This window comes from Calidris pugnax, unplaced genomic scaffold (genome assembly GCF_001431845.1).
Source record: "Calidris pugnax isolate Ruff unplaced genomic scaffold, ASM143184v1 scaffold42, whole genome shotgun sequence".
Lineage (NCBI taxonomy): Eukaryota > Metazoa > Chordata > Aves > Charadriiformes > Scolopacidae > Calidris > Calidris pugnax.
This window is the reverse complement of record NW_015090920.1, coordinates 10212058-10226797: the sequence shown is the minus strand read 5'-3', so window position 1 is coordinate 10226797 and position 14740 is coordinate 10212058. Positions and strand designations below refer to the sequence as shown.

General features: G+C 36.9%; 1 long non-coding RNA gene across 1 annotated transcript in view; it reads left to right on the top strand.

Moving 5' to 3' along the window:
• Positions 1-14740, top strand: part of LOC106892535 — a 72290-nt gene that overhangs the window by 10667 nt on the left and 46883 nt on the right. The window contains exon 3 of the long non-coding RNA XR_001412871.1: positions 10115-10260. This is a non-coding gene — a long non-coding RNA (uncharacterized LOC106892535). The remainder of the gene's footprint in view (positions 1-10114; positions 10261-14740) is intronic.

Here is a 14740-nt window from a genome sequence, read left to right as displayed (position 1 = left end):
GGGGTAAAAAATTTTTTTTTTTTTTTTTTTTTTTTGGCATAGAATCCTGTTTTCCTTTTTCACTGACTTTGATGTAAGAAGTTTTTGGTCAACTCAACAGTTCTTGTTACAGTTAAACTCCCCATGATAGTTTGAACAAAAAAAAAATGGATATAATAACAAATTCAACACGGGAATCATAAAAAACACCCCTCTGCAACTCGACCCCAGAATTTCCACAGGGACTTTGGCTGAACAAAGCACAGAAAACAGAGCTTTATTTATGAGGAATTCATAATCTTCTGGGACCTGAGATTCCTTTTACACTTTCTTTACTTGTATTTACGCATTTCTTGACAATTAATATTGAGAAGTTTCTATGTAAAGTATTAGCATAATTGCTGTCTCTCTTCTTCATGTGAAAATGGGACGATTTAATAATGTAGTGTGTGAAACAGGCTTTTAATAATAACTGGAAAGGCCTTGAAAAATAATTTTATGAAAATTTGGGCTGTCAAGAAGTATTGTCAATCTCTGATTGACTTGTGTCACATCTCTTCAGTTATACCTCTTTAAAGGGCTTCTTAGGGGTGTCTGAGTCATGTTAGATTTTGGTTTTAGTTTATCCTCACAGAAAATCACATACAGTAAATATTTTTATTATTAAAATCTAGTCTTAAAATGTCATTCACATAAAAATCGCTTCACTATTTTGCATTGTAAATTCATGGTGAAAATACTAACTAAAGTGTTCTATATCTTAGTCTTTCATGAATAGAGGTCTTTATCTGCCAGTAGAAGAAATTTTAGTTTCCAGCTAAACTAGCTCATGTGAAACATTTATTAGCCAGTACATGTCCTTGAAGAATTTTGGAGAAAAACAAATTCATTCACAAAATTTGAAGGAAAAAGAATATGCATTTAGCACTCAAGGAAACAGTCCAACACAGCTGACTTAGAAATATATTTCCAAGGTCTTTTTGAACTTGCACTGCAGAGATTTGTTTTTCTCTGAAATTATACATCACTGTCCAGGGCCTTAATTATGCTGTTTTATAATGTGTGACTCCTATCATCTTTAATACAGGCTGTGCCCATGAAGTCAATGTCCTAATTTCTTTTTGGAAATGGGGATGAAATTGGTGATGTACTGAATAGGGAGAACTACAGGAGAAAGTTTCCTGTAGTAACAACCACACCAATCGGTGTAATCAGCTCTGGCCCAACAAGGATGCTAAATTTGGTTAAAGCTGTTCCTGCTGAGATCCGCATAAATTCCCTATTGTTTCTCACCTTCCCTCTGTAGGTTACAGCATCTTCCATCCCTTGTAAACCCTGTGTGCCTTAATACGTAAATTGTTGGTTATCGTAACCAAGCTGGGAGGCAGAATTATTTGGAAAAGAGATTTTAATGCACATTTTTGGGATATTTTGATCTTTTTTTCTGTAAATATGCCAGTGAAATCCTCCTAGTAAAGAGGAGTTTTTAGATTGATTTCTGTTTGTCTCAGATTCATCCCTTGAATTCGATGGTGCAGTAAGACATTGCCTAACATTGGTAATGTATTAGAATATGAACCTGCAGCTACTGTAAGGTATACTTTAGGAACTGTGCATATATATTTAGTAGCAGAAAGATTGGCAGTTTAACCAGTTCTAAGACAAAAAATAAAGTATTCTTAGAACAGAGGAAAACTGAACAGGAGTAATATCCACTATGATTACTTTAATCACAGAGTAACCTGAAGTAACTTCAGCAGATCTTGGTGTCTCCTTCCAAGTACTCTGATGTATTTATTTTCAAAAATTCCACGATCCACAGTAAACTAATTCCTGAGTTGAAGATAACTGGCCATGTTCCCCACCTGCCTTCTCTATGTTCACATCTGATGTTCACTGTGTAGTTTTAGTTTCTTTGGGGTTCTAATTTGGGAAAATATAACTGGGTCATGAGCAAGTGCTGCAGTCCTCTAGTTCAGAGAAAAAGAAACTTTTTTTCTTTTTTCCCCAAAAAAAGTATATGCAGTAAGTTTGTAGTGAACTCCCAGATGTATGCATTTATTTTTGAAGTCTAACAGCTATAAATATGTACCCACAGGACTCGGGGACTAAACTGGATAAACACCTGAGTCTTTCTCATGCTTTGTAAGTGTCAGAAATCCCTTTAATGTGCTTCTCCCTTCATTTAACTCCTGATTTGATTCTGCCTTCGACCACTTTTACATCTGTCTCTCCATCTGCCAGTGCTCTTACAGCACCAAAAAGCCTGGTTGTCTAACCTTAAATGCCGCAGAGAGATTTGACAAAATGGAAGCAGCTCAGAATTTGGGTACTAGCTGCTGCTGCTGCAGCTCAGCAAATGCGATTGTTTCCGATTTTACTAAAGGCCACATGCTGTGTATGAACTCACCAGCGCTGGCCTCGGGACTCGCCTGGACTCGCCTTGGCCAGAGTTCATTTTAGCTTGTTTCCAGCTGCGATAGCAATTGTCTGTCTGTCAGAAGACTATTACCTACCTTGTTTAAGCTTATCTCTGCGCATACCAAACGTGGTAAAGGTCTAGAAAATCTGCACGGTCCCTGCATAACAAGCAGAAGACCTTTCCAGATAACCCGGGCTGTGGGAGGCTGTTGTGTGTCTTTAACAGCGAAGGGGTGAGGATCGTCAAGCTGTAGTTGGGATCCAGTGGGGGAAAAAGTATGACTTAGCAGAATGTCTTAAGAAAACATGAGATAATATCCCTGGGAAGATTCAAGACTGAAGAAAAATAAAACCCTACCATGCTTCTCCCAGCAAAGTCCTCACATTGCTAACAAGTTGATGTAATACCTCCCTCTCCAAATTTCTTTGGCACTGTGGACCTTGGGACCCAGAGGAAACCCCCAAGGGTGAGCATAACACTTGAGAAAAGGAGTAAATACTAGAAAGCATCTAAATTACTAAATAATTTAAAATATAATGGAATTTTTTCTATATTAATTTGGACTTCCCATAGTCCTCGACATGCTGCGTGTTTCACTGGGCAAAGTACGGCACCAGCCACCAGCTTTCTGGATCCAGCTCCACGGAGCTGGTCAAAGATCCAGGGAGCATAGAGGGGAAAGTGTGGACCAAAGGAAGAAAAGCCAAATGAACAGACCCGAGGTTTTGTGAGATCACTGAAATAGTTCCAGGGAACTACAAAATCACTGAAATCTGGCAAAAAAAGGAAATCCTTTTTTTTTGTTTGTTTAAGGCTTTGAACTAACTAGCTTTACTAAAATTGTTTTGAGAAATTATTTGATATAGTTCTGCAAGTTCTGTCTAACAAAATTGGTTTGCAGCAAGACTGCTTTCCCTGTGAAGAGCACAAGGTATGCAACTCAGTCTCAGGGGCATCAGGGTAGGAAGAAAGTCAGGAAGAGCTTGCAGTCTTTGAAGTGGATAACCAGACTGTAGGGTGATTCCAGTCCCAAACAGAAGGCACATAAAACAACTAGTGTATCATGGCAGTAAGAATGTTGCCAACAGCTGATGAAGGACATAGGCTTTTAAAATAACAAAAGAAATTGCTTAAAATTCAAAACCTGGCTAAAATAGACTTCGAGTTTACCTAAGTTATTAAAATTTTAACTTCTTACTGATTTCAGGTTTACTTTTTAGTTTAAATCTACGTTTAAGTCCCTAAAGTAGGTGTTTATTTTGAAGAAAGCTAACTTGTCTAAGCACCTGTATTTACTGGGGGGGAGGAAAGACAAGGGATGCATCTGGATTATTTTCCTGAGGCCAGTACAAATACCAATAGTTGTACATTTTAGAAAATTCATATGATCTGTTCTGCAGTTGAAGTGGGGTGGCAGGGAAATCATTAACAATGGTATTTCAGATTTAATGTGAATTATGCATCTCTGTAATGTTTCCTTTAGTTCTTAGCATAATGGCTATCAAGGCACTATGGAGCTATTTTATTCTGAAGTAGCTATGCATAACCCTGTTTGTTTAATATTAAGCGATATCTACACTTTAGGTGGGGGAATGTAATCCTAGATCATGCACAATCCCAGGGTTTGCATTGATGGAGTACGTCTGTTTAATGTGTGCAGCTCCGTCAGGTGTTTCCTTTCTTTGCCGAGGATCCAGCCCGCACTGATCTCGTCCATCCCACACTGATTTCACCCAGCACACTCAGCCTGCTCAGCCAGCAGGGCACAGGGGGGGTGTCCCTCCCCAGCTCCAGCTCCTGCCACCTTCTTTGCAGCCGATCAGGCATAACCACATCTCCCTCCTTGATTCTCGTCTGCACACAGATAACAGGCTCTGGATCACAGGGCTTCTAACAGCTAAGGGTCAATAAATTTTATACAGTACACGCCATGACAGTAACAGGGTTACTGCGTGTGTATATCTTTTCCAAGGGCTGCCTATACAAAGCCCTCTGGCGATTAACAACCGCTGTAATGTCCCCTGTCAGGAATTTTACCACTTTGACATCCAGCACTTTGGCCTTCAAACAGTTGCACACCAAAGGTTCAGAACAGAGTTAGTTCTTTGAAAGAGTGAATCATTTTCTGTTTTGTTTTGTTCTGGAGAAGAATTAGTTAGTGTGTTTCTTTCTTCTCCTCTTAATGCTTCCCATTCCCTAAAGAAGCTTGTGCAGCCATTTAAGCACGAGTTTATCAGTGCAGGGATTGAAAGGAGGGGCGGTGTGTTCCAGGGACAGCATCAGTGTCCCTCCACATGGATTCCTTGGAGGAAGATCCAACATAAGAAAAACAACAACATCAGTTGCTGGATACCTTTTTTCCCCCTCATAGCAGCTGTATTTCTGTTTCTCTTCATATATCCATAATTCTTTTTAATAAACTGGACTAATTCAAGGAGCCCTGGCAAAACTTCTAAATGGCTCAGAAATGGAAAAAAAATCAAGGTTAGGAGAAAGCTGAAAAATGTTCTGTGTTTTCCTACAGCCAGAATAAAATAACCAGAAAACGCTGTGGGCAATCTATCCTCAAGAGAGGAAGGACAAAAAGCTTTGTCCTTTGAGAAGTATATTCATGACTCAACAATAAAAGTCATGCTGGGCTTCAATATTGTATGAAGACACCAGGAAATCTCATCCTGGTCTTCTGCTGCTCTAGTCAGTCACTTTATACTGCTGATTGAAGGATATTCATGAGGTATACCTTCAGGTTATATTTTCATCCAACATAAACATTGTTTTCCCTGAGAACTTTAAAATGTCTGTTTAAAACACTATACTCAGTTTAATCTATCCCAGCAATATAGCTGGAGAGATATATATCCCTGGAAATATATATCTCTGAAATTTATACTCAAGCATTCTGTGAATTTTGATGTAGTATTTTAAAAAGTAGATTTCTGCAACTGAAAAAAAAATCAAATTCTTTCTATAAAAGTTGAATAGTCCATGAATAAAAACACTTCTGTGGACAGCTTGATGCAGTTTGCAATCTACAGTTCAGAGAGTTAGTTACTCTCTTCCACTCTTTTGTTCAAAGAACAACTGTAACTTAGGTAGATTGGAATATGGAAGATAGTTCATGTGCTTGCAAAAATAAAATTATAAGCCAATCATTTTCTAATATAAAATTGGGAATAGTTGACCAGTAATGGACAGATGTCAGAAGAGATGAGATGAGCAATATTTTATTGTTTAAAGCGAAGAAAACCCAGTTCAAATTAGAGGTGAGAAGCTAACACAGTGCAGTTATTTGCCCAGAGATGCAACTTTAAGGCGGAGATTGTTATAAACCACAAATTTCAGAATTCCCTGCTGTCGAATAGGCATGTCACTTTGTGTAATCCAAGATACTGTTTTTCATTTACACATCCTGAAATATTAGTTCCTAGGATGTGAAATATGTCTCTTAAGAGTATATGATAAATTCCCATCCTTTACTATTTATTTTCTTGTAATTTATCATGGATTAAATATAAAATTAAATTTATTTGTAGGAATTATATCTTAAATTTAATTTTAATTCTGTTATTGAGAAAAAACCCCGAAGAATAAAATTGGTCTGGCTCATCTTAATGATTAAAACTGATGTACTACCTGACAAAAAAGGAAACAGTTCCTCTAGATTCCCTTTGTAGAGCAATGTTCTCTCTGCAACGAAGACGAAATATAAACACCTCATTTCATAAACTTGGAAAATGCAAATGCATGCATGGTTTTGCAACGGTTTTTCAATTATGGCTTCTATGTGTTGCTGATGATTTTTAATCATACAAGAAAAATAAAAAGATCATGCAGTCCTCTTTGATTATGTCAGGAGATGTTGGGAAACTGGTAGCCATAGCATGTCTGAAATCTGCGTGTGCTTATCACAGGAATATTGGTAAATCAATAGAATACTGCTGTACAATCATCTTTTCACTATGCTGCTGTAGCAAAATAACGCAATAACTTGTTTAAGATTCTTCAAGAACTTATTATTTAAGCGTAGGTGATTGCAAGGTGTCGCTAGTAAAGAATTTATGGTATTTCCCCTGCCCCTTGGCCTGCCTGCTAATTTAAGATTTTTCTGTTTTCTACAAGCTGAAATGCTAGTTCCCCAAATCCCTGATTCTTCCAGATGCATTGTCAATATGTGTAAATAATGCAAAAGGCACTTGCAAAATTCGAATTCCATCACATCACCATTTTGCTTGCGGAATTACTTTATCTGAAATACATTTTCCTTTACAACTGGAATTGGAAATGGTCTTCAGATTTCTGAGGCAACAGGTGATGAGGCAACAGGCTTTTCTTCATTTTTTCCCAATTTCATAGTTGGTACCAGACACTCATCTTCAAAAAATAAAATTAAGAAATTATAGCATTTCATGCTGATTATTCGCTTTTAACAAAACAAGGCTGACATGCGTTGGCTGTTGTTAGCATCACATTATGCCCGTGACAGGGGAAGGGAATGACTTCACATGTCAGAATTAGCGATGCATTCAACTTAGATGTACGCTGTAAGTTGTCAGAGCACTAGTAGAACAGTAATGGCAATTTTCCAGTATGAATTGCAGTTGTTTTCCAGCATTTAATCTGCTCAATCAGTTTTGCATATATTCACAGAGAAAACTCTGCTTTTGTTTTTTAACCTACCTGAAGTGATTTATCAAAATTGTACATAAAGAGCTCATACTGGGGGTAGGGGTTTGTGGGATACACAAAGATGCTGGCTTTTGAACATCTATGTACAATAAATAATGAATGAAACATCCTAAACTAAAATGTAATGCAGATAAGTCATCTGCGTACAAAAATTAAATGGGAACCAGATGCTTTTAGGTTTCAAAGAGCTGCCAGGATGACAGCGCTATAGTACAAGGACACTGTCAGGACAGCTGTTCTACACGCTGGGTCCCAGCTGCAAATGTGATGTACCTTTCTGAAAGCAATTCAAAAATGCCATAAATCCTTTGCTAATAAGTTTCTCTATGGCTTCAAAAGGACTCTGGCAATTATTAGATTTCTGATATAACAAGATTTACTTACTGACAGTGTCTAATATAAAACATATATGAGAAGTGAAATTTATAGTGAATGGTCACTCTTAAAATTATTTCATTTGTCATTGCCTTGGTCACCAGGCTATCACATTACTTCTGTATCATTTATTTTTAGTAGAAAGAGTACTGTAATAATTGTGTCTGGTGATGGAAGATGAGGCTAGACAGTAACTCCTTTGAAACAGAACATGGAGCAGGCATGAAAAAAAAAGGCCAAAAATTGTTTATCTTTTGAGACAAGATTTTTATAACATTAAGCAAGTCGTGTGTGTCTTACTTCAAACACTTATGGTATTACATTAATATCTTATTGAATGAGACCCATATCAGATTTAAAGTCTTAGAGTTGATAGATTAAAACTAATACAAAAGAATACAAAGCTTCTCATATTCCTCCTCCTTTTGGGACTTTTTTTTGGTACAAACTGTACTCCTCCTGTTTGTCATTTTAGCTTAAATATTTGTCTGTGGAATCTTTTCTTTTTCTTCTAAATTATTCTGTTTGGGTTGCTTTTGAGCATGAATCATTGTAAAGAGAACCAACAGAAAACAACAAATGGCAGTCCTTCAGCAGCTGAAACAAAAGATCCTGAGTCTCTCAAAGGACAAACTTTAAACTTACATTCTTTCATCAGGAAATTCATGACCAAAATAGATTGATTTTAAATGTGTACTGAAGGGATTTGCAAATTACACAGACCAGTAGAAAATAAGGTTCATTTATTCCCCAAGGGGTGCTGCTTCATTCACTGCATTGTAACCCTAGAGAACTTGTTGCTCATGTGAATAAAAAAGGAAAAGAGCAGAAATAGTGCAGGAGGGGACGATATGAGTTAAGGGTGAACACCACAATGGATTCCTGGTAAAGCATGCTGGTCATTACGTACCCCGGCTGCGGGCATTTCCAGACCATGTAGCTCAGGTTTTGTATGAGCCATCAACCTTGCAAAAGCCTGCTGAAGCAGCTTGGTATTTAAGGGCCAATATTTGCTATGTACTTCATTTGTATTATGTAGATTTTCCCACTCCCATTTTTCTAACTACTACTAGCCCTTGAGCAGCAGCTTTTAACTCATGGCAAAGAAAATGAGTTCCTGTTCCTGGCTTTTGGAATTGCTAAGTGTCTGTTTGGTCTACAATTTTGCATGTAATTCCCTAAATTCCACCCAAACATCATGGTTTCTAAACTCTCCATAGGAGCTGTCCATAATGTTTATGTTTAATAGCACATTTTTTGGGAAAGAGGTTTTATTTAATTTGGCTGTGGCATAGAACATAGTGTCCGTTCATGTAATGCCATAAAGTATATTAAGAACCCTATGTTTCTTACCAAACAAGAAAACTAACTGTGTTTATTAGTAAACTTTATTGCTATTTGTATAAAAAGACAAAATACATCCGATAGCTTTACAGGGAAGGGAAGTTTATAACAGCTAAAGCAAAGAGATTGACCTTTTAATAAGCCACAGCTAGCATCCTCAAATTGAAAAGGAAACAAAAAAAGGAAAATGAAAAGATGGTACAGCCTTGTCACAACCTACTGCTAGAATGACAATTTCCCTCTCTGAAATACTGTTAAAGGTGGAAAGAAAGACAACAAAGAGGAGTAGTTAAATATTTACCATCTGAACCTTGTGAAGAACTGAACCATACAACATCTGTGATTGCCCTCGATGCCTTGCTTCAGAAAGAGCCAGGTTCCTTGGAACCAGGCTATAGTTCTGCTTTGTAAGGTGGCAATGTTTAAGGGTCAAGAGACTAGGGGAGGCACAGAACTGCATTTGTCTGGACTGTTGAAAGATTAGTGGGAAAAAAAGCAGTCAAATATACCATATGGCCAAAAAAAAGCATAGACTAAAAAAAACCCTCAACTGTACATAATACAGAGACAGACCAAAACACTTAGCAGAAAACCTTAACCATTAAATTTGTCATGAGTCCGATTACAGAGACGCTTGCCTAACACCAATACGGAGGACACAAAATCAGTCAGCCATAACACTTAAGTAACCACCATCTTGTTGCAAATGTTACTTTAATTAGGATTGTCGAATAATGGAAGAAATCATATAAGTAGAAACCTTCTATGGGTTTTTTTTTTTACACTAGCAAATTTTGTGTACGTGTGGAGGCCCTTTCCACAAGATGCTAAGCATCTTTTATTTGTATGAAGCCCAAAAGACTAGAAATAATCAGCATTCACAATTACATGCTTTGATCTACCAAAAGCTCGTTAGTTAGCTAGCGAGATAGGTAGACAGACTGACAATTAATGCATGTGAAGATGCGTATCCATAGCCATCTTGGTACAAAATTAATAACTGAAATTCCCATGCTTTTATTGCCAGATCCATCAAGGCATCCAATATTTCTCAATGCCTAGATATTCAAAAGTAACGTATCTCAAGATCTGTTTGCAGGCATGCCAAGAATGCAAAAGCTTTTTAAAACATTTACCAATTATGTGTCCATACTTAACCCAGGGAAAAGTTCTCTGAGCATATCTGCCAAACTCATATATCAGATATGTGAGGTGTTACAGTTAATGTTGATTTCCACTCAGTTACCTTGCCTTCTGGGAAGAACTGGAAACTCTTTTTTAATTTTTTTTTTGTTTTATTTTTTTTAGGCTCTATCAACAAAGTGATGAAGTCTGGACTAGGGGAGACAATACTCTCAGTCCCTCCAGCTGCCATTTTTTTCTTGTATGGAGCAGGAACATATTCTTCACATATGAGCATCTCCAAGGCCAAGCAAGAGTGAGGGATTGTTCAGGTAAGTGTTCCATAAAGAACAAAGTTACGGCTTTCAAGTCTTCAAAGAATCATTAATATAAACTGCCAACAAACACTAATACTTCCTTCTTTGCCATAATATTTGTGCAAAGTGACAGACTAAAGCACACAAGTCTGCGAAGAGGTTTGGAGTTTAAAACGCTGGCTGGAGGGAGGCCACTCTTACAGTACATAATTCAAACCAGAAACTTTCACACCAGCTTTCTGATATATTTACTGCAAATAAAATCCCAAACTGTTTGCAATGTATTATGCTGATGCAAAAAATATATATGCCATTTCAGGAGCTGGCTATGAAATTGATAGGTAAAGAAAAAAAGTCTTGAAAGAATGGTTCTAACGTTCCTTCATAGTGACATTAAGAAAAACAGAGGGGCCAACTGTTGTTGATTCATAATGCTGTGAAAATATGAAAGTAACTTTGTCTCAGTTTTCATGTAACCCTAGTATTTAAAACTAGGTAATCAAGCTGGGACTAAGTACAAGCTGGTATGCAGCCTGGCTGACTTCTTAGAGTCAGCTAAGGATATACTTTCTTAAGACAAAGCTTTTTATTATTTGAGAAAATGAATCATTTTGTGTGTGTATGAGGCCCAAATGTTGTACCGAGTTTTATTATACTGAGTCAATAACTTTTTTTGTTATTTCAAAGTCCAGTGGAATATTGTAGTAAACACAAAAGTATTAAGTGTAAGACTATAACATAATGGATTATTTTTTTTTACAAAGCAGCGTCATAGTCTTCATTAATGTAGTGAAAAAGCAATTCTGGAAGTTCTCAAAGCAGTTTGTACTGCTGTCATTGCCTGGTGGGATGAAAAACAGGTGAATGCAAAGCCCTGATTTTCCTTCCCAATTTTTGTCAGAGGTTTGGGGAATTTCTGGTGGTGACTTTTTTTGTGTCCCTCTACAGTATCTCATACTTTCCACTCACAAATAGGGAGTAACAGAAGAAATGTTATGGTTGTCTACAGATACCACTTTTTTTTCAGAATTCTGGGTGAGTGCTTAGTATGCTGGGTAGCCAATGAAACTTTTTTTTCTTACCTTTTTACATTGCTGCATTACAGGATGCTGCAACATTAGATTAAAAATAACCCTGGAGGCGCTACATAAACATAGCATAAATAAGACCTTGTCTATATTAAACTGGACTCTGCAATTAGAGTTTTTTAGTTTTACCAGCACTGTTTCTCCCTGATTAAGGCAAAAGTGTATCTGGAACATGTGTTTTTATGTTCAGAAAGCAGAAAAGTATATAAGAAAGTTTTAATGAAAGAAAGTAAAAAATGTGTTGATTTACATTTGCCATTATTCTGTTCATTAGGCAATCTCACAAAGATTTATTTTTTTTAAAAAAAGAAGTGTTTGGTTAGCTTCAAGTAAATAGTTTTATATTACTTTATATATCAGTATTTTGTATTTCAGGTGGAAATATTACTATGTGTGTGCTGAAATTACGAGATTAGATACATATGAATGCAGTGGAGCCCACTAGATACTGTCATCAATTTGGGGGATTTTGTGTGTGTGTGCACACGTGTGTGTGTGTGTATGTGTTAAAGATTACCCAGACTGGCATGGACAGATAGCAGAATTTTAAAGTGAGCTATTCCAGCTGTGAAATAAGGGGGAGGTGAGGAAGTAGCTGTTTCCTGTGTTATAGACTGATTTTTAAAATATGCCAAACCTACCCCTTAAGCATGTACCTTTAATTTAGTATTTTATAGGCATATATAAGATAGTGAGTTGTGGCACTCTAAATCCAGTTGTAATATTTTTCAGGTGTTTTCTGCCCATCATCTTATTGTGCTGGCAATCTGCATTAATAACTTTACACAGTACCTTGCAATACTGCATTTGGATTAGAGATGTACCAACACTGAAATATTCAGGGTTTTAACAAGGTCATGCTGAAGAAGAGCATGGAATGCCCTGCTAAAGCAATTGCTTTTTTGGTTTGGAAGTGCTTCATTGACAGGGTTCTTTACACAAATAATTCTATTTATATTAGCTTACTTCAGTCATAATGCACTTTAAGCACCATATGTTGTCGTCAGTGAGAGGGTTTACAGATTTTCAAAAGTTAGTCCTCTTATTTGGAGGTCTCAATTATGACATTCAATTGTTCAAACTGAGTAGTAATTTTACTTTTAGATCTTTTTTTTTTTGCTTTCAAAAGAGGCGAGTCTTTCAGTGCTTTCCTTTTTTTCTTTTCTTTTTTTTTTTCTTTTTTTTTTTTCCCCTTCACCTCAAATCAAGGACAAAATGGCTTAGTTTCTGTTATGACAGCATCTGTGCTAAATGTGTTTGACTCCCACTCAGCTTTCTTTTTCCCCAAGGAAGTGAGCAATGGGAGTAAGCAGAATTTTAAAATTATTATTTGAGCAGATTTGTGTGTGAGGTAGAGAAGTAATGAACAAGAATGATCTGAGGAATGATAACCACTAAACAGAGTGACTAAAACAAAACATGAGAATGTAAGGATAGCTGCTTTAGGTCAGACACAACCATTGCTCCTGTATTGTGCCTCAAAATCCAGCTAAAAGGGGAAGACTCACAAGGGGTAGAATAACAAGTAAAATTTATACGACACTCTCCCACAAATGCTCTCTCAGGGTCCTGTCATTTGTTGCCCAGGACTTCCAGGATCATATTTTAATTTGAACTTGACCAGTTCCCCTTGGATCCATGTAACCTCTCAGCATCCACCTCATCTTGTCATAAATGTCATAACAACTCATTATTTATGTTTTTATGGCTATTATAAAGGAAAAGACTTTCAGAATTCAATTCTCTGCAAAAGAGGAATTAGCCATATTATTGGAAAAACCATGCAGTAAGGAAATACAAGCTGCCTGGGTCTCCTGTGTTAGCAGCTCTGTGGAGCAGCACTTGTTATGTGGCTATGTCTACACGTTATTTACCAGGTTTCAGCATGCTCACTGTGAATGTCCTGGCTCAGTTTGATGGTTCTTGATGTCTTGGATCCCACAGGAAGCTTGCATGCACAAAGAGAAAGGGGACCACGATGGTTTCAGCTGGGAACAGCAAATGTGAGTCTGCAGCATGGATGGGCATCCTGTTCTGTTTACAGCTTTTGGTGGGCTAAAATATTACCGCCTGCAGGGAATGCCGATGCCAGAAGTTACTGAAACTTGCCAGAAATGTGCATTATACCCATAAACAAACAATACAAAACCAGGAAAAACAAATAAACCACTGGCCCTGGAAGCACATACCCAGTATCATACTGTTTGTTACTGAATCACTTCCAGATTCAGGCCATTGCACCTAAAATGAACCAAATTAACATAGCAGTGGAGGGAGGTCTTTCCTAACCTGGTTTGCTCTAACTTCCAGGCTAGTTGGTAGGAGTGCTCCTGTGGCCATTTCAGCTCAGTGGGTCTGAAACAGCATTGACTGCTGGTAAGAGGACGGGGGGAATTACAGTTTTGTCAAAAAACAGCTGTGCTTCCAGTCACTCCAACCTTCTTGGGCCAAATTTCTGTCTGCAAAATTAGGATAATAATTTCTTATTATGTGTTAGGAGGCCTCTAAACACTACACAGCTCAGTATTGCAAAAGGACATAAATTATGCTTTTGTGCATTGTTGCAATTTTTTAATTTTTTTTTTTTGTTTATATTTGCACTCTGTTTAAATGGAAGCCATCTCAGGAATTTAAAGCATCGGTAAATGTGGTCTCAGTCAAGTTAAACAACAAACAACACTTTTTTGGTTTGTTTTGTGTTTTTTTTTTCATATTGCTTATAAATTACTATGAGAAACAAGCAATACTTAGACCTACTCCCATGATATTTATGAGTAGGAGTCAATTGATTTTGTGGAATTGGCAGTTCTAATCAGCGCTGTCCTGCTGTAAGAGTGAATTGTCAGAAGGCTCAATACCTGATGTAAATTTATCTTTACAAAGCATTAAAAATTACAAAATGGTAAAAAGAACAGAAAATGACACAAAACCATTTTACTTTGTGCCAAAAATATAATGAGATCTGAAAATGGCAACAAAAATTAATCCATTTTGTGACAAATCTAAGATTTTAATCTTACGGAAGGACCTCCTTAGAGCCATATATAAATACTATTAAAATACCGTTGAAAGGAACAGATGGCATCTTTTTCCAGAGGGTGATCTGCATGTGGATGAAGTGCAGTGTTATTAATGGTCATAAAATCATTTGCAAATATTTTAAACACAAGTATTAGCATATCTCAAACTTGGCAAATGTCCTTTGCAGGAAATTGAATTCTGGAAATATGTTTTCCTTGATATTAGACATAATAATGTAATTAATGAATGCTTGCTCAGTTCAACTGAATGTTCAGGTAAGGTTGTCAAATTGATGAAAATTCAGTAAATGTAGAAAATTAATGGTAAGATTTTAAGGGCATTGTGCATTTCTACATTGTCCTTTAACACACCACACTGTGATGGAC